The 8,001-nt window shown below is 39.6% G+C and overlaps 1 long non-coding RNA gene across 3 annotated transcripts; it reads right to left on the reverse strand.

Moving 5' to 3' along the window:
- Positions 1-4,324: 4,324 nt before the first annotated feature.
- Positions 4,325-6,788, reverse strand: LOC128617906 (uncharacterized). Of its 3 annotated transcripts, XR_008387638.1 has the most exons (5): positions 6,372-6,788; positions 5,532-5,716; positions 5,034-5,196; positions 4,817-4,887; positions 4,325-4,598 (listed from the first exon to the last, which is right to left on the reverse strand). It is a non-coding gene; the product is annotated as an uncharacterized LOC128617906 (long non-coding RNA). The 3 variants fall into 3 exon arrangements; XR_008387637.1 differs by lacking the exon at positions 5,532-5,716; XR_008387636.1 differs by having other exon boundaries at positions 5,034-5,716.
- Positions 6,789-8,001: the final 1,213 nt, after the last annotated feature.

Consider the following 8,001-nt stretch of genomic DNA (forward strand, 5'->3'; position numbering starts at 1 on the left):
ATCCTATTCCTTGGAAATTGGGGTGCATACATCTTAGCTTCCTGTCATAGTTCACAGGCTAATGCTTAATTCATTACAGTGATGTGCTGGTCCCTAGGTTTTAGCATACGGAGATCTCAGAAATGTAGTGGGAGGTACACTGCCTCATGCATACATCTAATTAATTGACACGTGCAAGCCTCAGACAAACCTTTTTAGAAACCTTTTGGATTCCTTGTCTGCATTAAATACATATCTAACATTTCCCAGTGCAGGATCTTGGTAGGGCATTTGTCTTTGTGGAGAGAAACTTTGCTTCATGATGTTGAGTGGAATCCCACGGGAGCCATTAATAAACTCTTGCAAGATCATGCTGAATTCACAATCAGGTGAAGATGACAAGAAGAGCAGCTTGAGTACTTACTGTATCGCTTTGACCTCTGTCGCCACTGTCTATATTGACATTGTTGCTAATTTCTTGACTGTAATCGTTGTACTGTTCTGACCAGATGATTTGGGGCAATCAAAACTGCTTTAGCTGTAAAAGAAAAGCAGATTAAGTTGTCTCAAATCCTTGATCCTATGTTGCAGAAGTTCCTGAACAACAGTGATTACCTTTTCAATCAACCGGATCTGTCTTGAACCCTGAATAAGCTGGAGGCTGGTGGCAGACTTGTTTCCCCTGGGACACTGTCATCTGGACACATAAAACTGATGTAGTCACCATCCACTGAGGTACTGTATGTTTTAGGCTGTAAAATGCCCCCATTGCCAGCCTGTACCATTTAGGGCTGGTTCTATTGAGGTGTGGAGGCACTCTCTTTGACCCACACCATAGAATTGATGAGGAGTACTCAGATACTTAGCAAGGGTCTGAAGGAGTGCTCTCTCCTGCTTAAAGGTGGTGTGAAGAAAGTGGGCCACTTATAGGGGCTGGAACACAGAACTGTGGTGTGGTATCCTGATGATGACATGTGAAGAGTCTAACTGCTTATGCTGGCTTCATGATTCCAAAACTTGGACCCTCCCTCCTGCACCTACTCTGCCAGGAGTGTGGTTTCAATCACCTCCTTTACAAAACAATCAGCATCTGTAGATTGAACTGACTGCTCCAATGCTAGCAGTGGAATATGTAAAGTATTACCAGTTCATGATACATGTGATGCAATATCATCGGTCCTCACCAGTGAGTAATGCGTGTGTTGACACAGCTTTTAGGCAGTGGACTTCTGGGGATAGTGTTCATCTGGTGAGAACACCAGTGACTTGACACAACCATCAAAGGCAGGCATATAACCAAACCTAACCTGTTCCTGATGTATCATTTTAGCCAGACCACATGCCACAGAGCTCGAGTGTGGGTGAGCTGGAGAGTGTCCAAATCCCCCTTGAACGTAGCTAATGAAGTCATTTCACTGTGGCATAGCAAATTTTGTCATAACAGGTGCCACGTGAAGCAGTGCATTCATTTTTGTGGGCTGTATTGCTCCATCTGACCCTACTGGGGCCACAGCCATCTTTAGAGTTGCTGACACTACTCATTTAGAGCCGGTTTTGGATGGCTGACTCCTCCCCAGATGCTGCCAAGGCTGGGGTTGAAAGTGACATCTCAAATGGTAGGTCATTATCAGATGGCCAGTACTTCTCAGATGTGGCTATAGACATACCATTCTAGCACTCATTAAATATGGGGCGAGGGGGATGACTAGCCACTGAGATTAAGATGGGTTCGGTTGAGAAGTACCGGTCTCCATGTAGCATGGGTTCGGTTGAGAAGTACTGGTCTCCATGTAGCATGGGTTCGGTTGAGAAGTACTCCTCTCCATGTAGCATGGGTTCGGTTGAGAAGTACTGGTCTCCATGTAGCATAGTCTTAGATCCCGTATCATTGATTTCAGTGAAACTATATGTACTGCCAAGTTGTCCAAGAGAGTAACTCATTGTTTTCTGGGCTTTTTATGTTTTTGTTGATCATCACCAGGCTTGAGCATTTGTGATCATTTTAGACTGAATGGCTTGGATTAAGATTTGATTGAGCAAAGATTCAAACTTGCCAGCTGAGCATTCCATTTTGACATATGCATCACCGTCTTGTCAATGTCCAAGTCAGCGTTGTCTGTGTCCTTGACATGGTCAATTCTGAGGCAGTGAGCACATCACAAATGCCCATCTTTGCTGGTGCAGAGATTCAGGCCCTGGCTCCATGAATGCATGTCCTGGGGCATAGTTATTTGTGGCTTTCCATTCAATATGTATATAGTGAACTATGGGGGAAACTTGTGTAGAGGATAAAAGTGCATTGTTTGGAGGGAATACCCAAATGAGCATAAATCAAGTTAAATTACTAGGCTCAGTAATTAACAGTCCATAGTATGTCAAGGGAAAATCACTCAACCATGCTAGCAACACATTAGCCACAAACTCTGTTAATCAGCAAATTGGCAGGGATTGTGGAATATTCACATGAAAAAACACAGAGGGAAGAACTGACTTAGCAGGAAATGAGATGAAGGGTTAGTGATAAATAACGAACTACACAGCAAAATGTGGAGATGAACATCCACAAACAGACAGCAGTGAGTGATTAGCTAAATCCAGGGCAGTGATGTCAACAAGAGAAAACCATCTCAAGGCTGATAGATATATACTATAAGAGATACTTCAGACACTTCTCTCATTCCTTTCTACATCAGTGACTGTGCTTTGGGAGGCATTTCTTTGTAGAATGCTAAATGACTTTCACTAATGTAGAAATGCATGAGAAGATACTATTCTGAGTTTAGAATGAAGGAATGAGAAAAAACGAGAAAGGCAATATGCATCTACAGTCCTCAGCGTAAGTATTGGAACAGCAAGCCCAATTCTTTAGTTTCTGCTATAACTATATAGAGATCAAGAAATGAATATGCGGTCTTCACAGGTGAAGAAAAGGGCACAAACGAAGAGTAGACATCCGAAACTATTAATTGTTTAAACAGTCAATTTAACAGGGTACACCTGGGCACATGTCAGTCACATGTCAGTGCAGGGTCATCCATGATACAATGTCCCTAGCGCAGAAAGGTTAAAGACTCTTACTTAAACAGGGGTATCTCTGCACTGCTAAGATTTGAAATCTCAAATCCTTAACCACGGAGACATTTCTAGACCAACTGAACATGTGATTGCGTTCTGACCTTCTGGATCACAACTTTCCTTAAACAAACCTCTGAAACATATACAGAAAATAAAGTAAATAAAGTTCACACATTAATGGGGTATTAAATCATTTGTGATAGTCATAATTTTCTTAATAATAGACTTAGTTAAAAATCAAATGACGCTCGTACTCAAGTCCTTGTTAAAACAATTAACGCGTTTTGACTCTGTAGTATACAATTATAGAAGAGAGATGATTTATAATTGCTGGTGTCACCCAGATGAGCTCTGATTCAAGATGAGTCTGGTTCCGCTCAAGGTTTCTTCCTACTGTCACCTTTTTCCATGCCGCTGTCACCTCTGGCTTGCTCATTAGGAATAAATGAAAATTTTATATCCTGACTTATATAAAGCTGTCCATCATAAATGGACAATAATGTCTAGGGAACAAGTGCTATACAAGTAAAATTTAATAAAATTTAATTGAAATTAATGATGTGAAGTGGACAACTGCTTCAGTGGTGTAACGCAATTCCACTATTGGTATTTGCGTGTTTAGTGTTCTTAATATCTATTCATATTTTAACTAGTGGGCATGGTCTAAACAGGAAATGTGTCAGGTGGCAGAGATGGTAATAATTGCAGATGATCTTTGTTAAAATCACTGGCAATGGTAAACAAATTCAAATCATGAGATAAATCTCAAGAACACGACAATGTTCAATAGTCATAGGAAAAAAAATAGGGTTCAATAGGTAGTACATCAGCTGAGAACACAAACTAAGCAAATACTTTGCAATGTGCTGGTGCAGTGAGTGTGATGAAATAGTATGTGTGCTAATAGAGTCTAGGTGTGTGTGAACAGAACTCCTGAACTTGTACAGTTCCTCGACCTCAGCTATATCACTCGAGTTCAACACTGGTCTCAGCAAGACACTCTGTGGAACTTTCTGGCAGGCTTTGTATCTAATGTGACTGAATAAGCTAGCAAGCCAGGGAACCCATTAACTTTGGAATTAGTTAGTGCTGTTGACTGCCTAGCACTTAGCATAGCTGCTAAACAAGTAAATATTGTGGTTCGCCATTTTACTCTCTGTATAGTGCCACGCATTATTTTTGCCAGGTGAAACGAGCACTTAAGATGGCATGACACCAAGGCTTAGCTGATATTTATCTGAATAATGTTATCTGCTAAACATTACACCCATGCAGGCAGATTAGAATTGAAATTGAATTGAATTAGCAAAGCTAGCGGAGCTACAGTAATGCGAGAGATGTGTACACGAGAGTGTGATCACGGGAGATTAATTAGTGCATTTGTTCCTGCAAAGTAAGCGACAGACAATGTTTTGAAGATGAGAATTTTAATCAAAGTGGCTAAATATCACACTGTTTAGAGAGTACTAACATTTAACAGTGTGAGAACAATGTGTAAAAAGAAACTGTAATCTGACGGGAAGCCTCGACGGCCACAGATTCATCTGCAAAAGATGTTGGACCAGGAAAAAAAAATGTAGAACTTTGAAACCACTCACAAATTTAGGAAGAGTAAGACATTTTGTAGATTAGTGCAAAACAAATGTGATAAGTAAAGAGACTTAAGTTATAGCGTAAACAGGTGTTCATACACCAACTCTCCTTTTTCTTTTCTTTTTTCGCTTGATGTTAATAACACAAAAAATACAGCTTGTCGTATTACCAATAAACCACAAAGTGTAAAATCCTCTGTCCTGAACACAGTGGGCGGTGAGTGAGTGTCATAGTCCTTCGCTACAGGGATGAAAACACAGGCAGGTAACTTCACACAAGGATAATCGATAATTTGAAAATGAAAATATGAGCAGGATCAAAACCAGCAAACACAAAAGCAAAAACACGGCTTGGGCTTATCGGATAAAAGGTACAATAAGACTTACAAAGAGACTAAGGCTGTTTCTCAATATGCATTCTTACGCAATGTTGCATCCTTGTGAACTCATTCTACATCATCATCCATCACCAGAGTTCAATTCCAATACTCAAGAATGCAAGTACCGATGCAGACCTGACCGCACCGAACCCGCTTGAAGTTCCAGAAGTCTGTGTGGCAAAGCAATAGTGGATGACGGAAGCCTGACCAATACCTGTTCTTTTAACATCTTTTTAACGACAACAATCTAAAAATTTCAAAATATGCATCTAAACAGAATTATTCTGATATATACAGTATAGGCTGTACATACTATTTTGTTGAAAAGTTGAGTTTATCCCTCAGAAGTATTTTAATTAAACTATGCTAGCTTCCATCCTGAAGAAACGGTAAACTCGTTAGCTTAGTTTTTAGTTTAGCAGTTGCAAACAGAGAGCTTACTACATTGAAACATGCTTAATCAGCCAGTTAACAGTAAATCTATTAACCAGCTGAAACATATTACTTAGTGCGCACTGCAGAGATGAGGACCCTGTCCCACTTCTAGAAATGTGCTGGGACGGTCCATTGCGCAACAGGAAGCTAACAGCACATCTTAATTCTCTGTGTCCTCCTGTCATTCCGAGTTCAATCTTTCAAGGTAGCCTGGAAGACTGCTCTTCACAAGAACGCAAGTTCGTTCTGTGCGTTCTTAGAATTGAGAAACAGCCGGCTATACGGTATGTCGACAAACTATTCAAGGACTTAACAGAGAACACCTTAACACAATCAGGAAACACACCAATGGCTACGTTTACATGGACATCAAATTCCGTTTAAGGTCTATATTCGGGTTGCGGCCATTTTTCAAATATGGTGTTTATATGCGTACAGGCAGATACTATAAACGGCATGTATGTATACATGGTTGTTGTAACTATTCCTAAATACCTAGCCTACAGCTAAGCATCCGCTAGCACACACAATTCCTTACATACTGAGCATTCACATATATCTCCTTTCAGTGGATTATCTGAATAAGGTGTTTACATGCAACAAATATCTGATTAAAACAGGCATAGTCCGGGGTGGCTCAAATCAATATTTGGGAATCAGAATATTGTCTAAATCTGAATTGTCTAAATCACATTGCAGCATTTACATGACTCAATACTAATTAGAATATTGCCAAATTCAGAATAATTTCAGAATATCGATGTGCATGTAAATGTAGTCAATGATGTGAACTTAAAGCAAAACACTAAATCAGCACTCACTGTGCTCTGAACTGCACAATGTGTTAAGAGGGAAAATTAGTAACACTGAAGACTTTCCCATGTCAGAAAACGTGACGTTACAGCTTTACCTCTGACTATAACAAAATGCTGACACTGGAGACTCCTTCCACAAATGTCAAATAAATGTCTTCATATAGTAAACTTCACCATACAACAATCACGTTATTCTTTGTTGTACAACAATACGTTAAAAAAAATAAAAATCCATTCATCGGTAGTCTTAGATTATGTGGAGCATCTGCCAAACCAGTCCCTGTGTATGAGCTGTTACTATGGAAACGATAACATATTAGAATGAGCACATTAATATAAACCTGTGATTTGAATTAGAGCTGCAGTAATGTTCTAGAAAATTCCGCAACACCTTCTGACCAATCACAAATGAGAATCCAACAGTGCTGCATTATATGTAGATATGAATCTAGTTTACTGATGTTCAGTTTAATATTCTGCATGCTCCCACGTCGCTTTCAAAAATGCCACAGAATTACTAACACAATTCCAGAATTCTCTCATTAGGCCTTAAACAGAATTTAACATCTAGAACTCACTTAACTTTTTTGTTCTATATTGTTCTAGTGTCTGTTTTTAATCCAGTGTATACACATTTTACCATATACAAGTCAGCATGTCTTTTATATTTGGCTATAAAATCACTACGCTGGAGAAAATGATGAGTTCACCTCTTGGGTTTCTTTGAGGGTCAGAAACTCTGGAGAGTGCATACACCTTTTTAACTCTATTATAAATGCAACAGAGGGATTTACAAGCTATACACCAAGCTCTGTAACACACACAGTCTGGAGCACTGGCTCTAATTGAAGTAGGCAGTGCTGTATTCATTACCACAGCGACGGTTCTCCAGACCTCAATTTCAACTCACTCAAGTGCCGGCCAAATATTTGCCCTTTCCAACACAGACGCGGATTTGCCTCGCAACCAGTTAGCCGTGTCACTGCCAGTGATCAGTAGAAAAGAAAAAGAGAGGTAATAGAGCAAGCAAGAGGTAGCAAGGCTACCTCTACTGGCTTCAATTCCAAATATAAGGGAGAAAATAGCACACTAATGCATTTTATAGAAGCTCAACTTCTCTGGGTTTTCAGAATTTGACAAGCAAGTAATAATCGCTCATTAGTTTGACTGAATGGGAATGAAATGTTGTCACATTCTCATATTGTCATATTCACCAGCCCATCACCCCAACTTTCAGTCTAAATGCATCTCAGTGTTTCTACTCAGGAAAACATGGCTGCTCTCTGAAGTGTCTATGGCAAATCAGGAAGAGAATATGATTATTACAGCTCCATCTCTGCTAACAAGGGTCATGCCCATAATGTTAGCAAACACTGGATTTTAATCTCCTAGATAATGCAAACACGCCGAAGAGATCTTTTGGTAACTCTGGGTCATATTCAGAGTTGATGACTTAATGACTTCACTCAATAACGTAGCACATTTTGCTGTTCTGAAGTTCTTTAAAAATGTTAGTTTTTCTATGGGGAAAGAAGACCTCTATTATTACTAAGAACTACAACAGTCCTCCCAAAACTATTGGAATGGCGAGACTAATTCACTTGTTTGTGCTATACACCAAAGACATTTGGGTTTGAGATCAAAAGATGGATATGAGATGAGAGTGTAGGATTCCAGCTTTTATTTTCTGGTATTTACATCTAGATGTGTTAAACGACATAAAAC

The sequence above is a fragment of the Ictalurus furcatus genome, chromosome 14 (assembly GCF_023375685.1).
Source record: "Ictalurus furcatus strain D&B chromosome 14, Billie_1.0, whole genome shotgun sequence".
Lineage (NCBI taxonomy): Eukaryota > Metazoa > Chordata > Actinopteri > Siluriformes > Ictaluridae > Ictalurus > Ictalurus furcatus.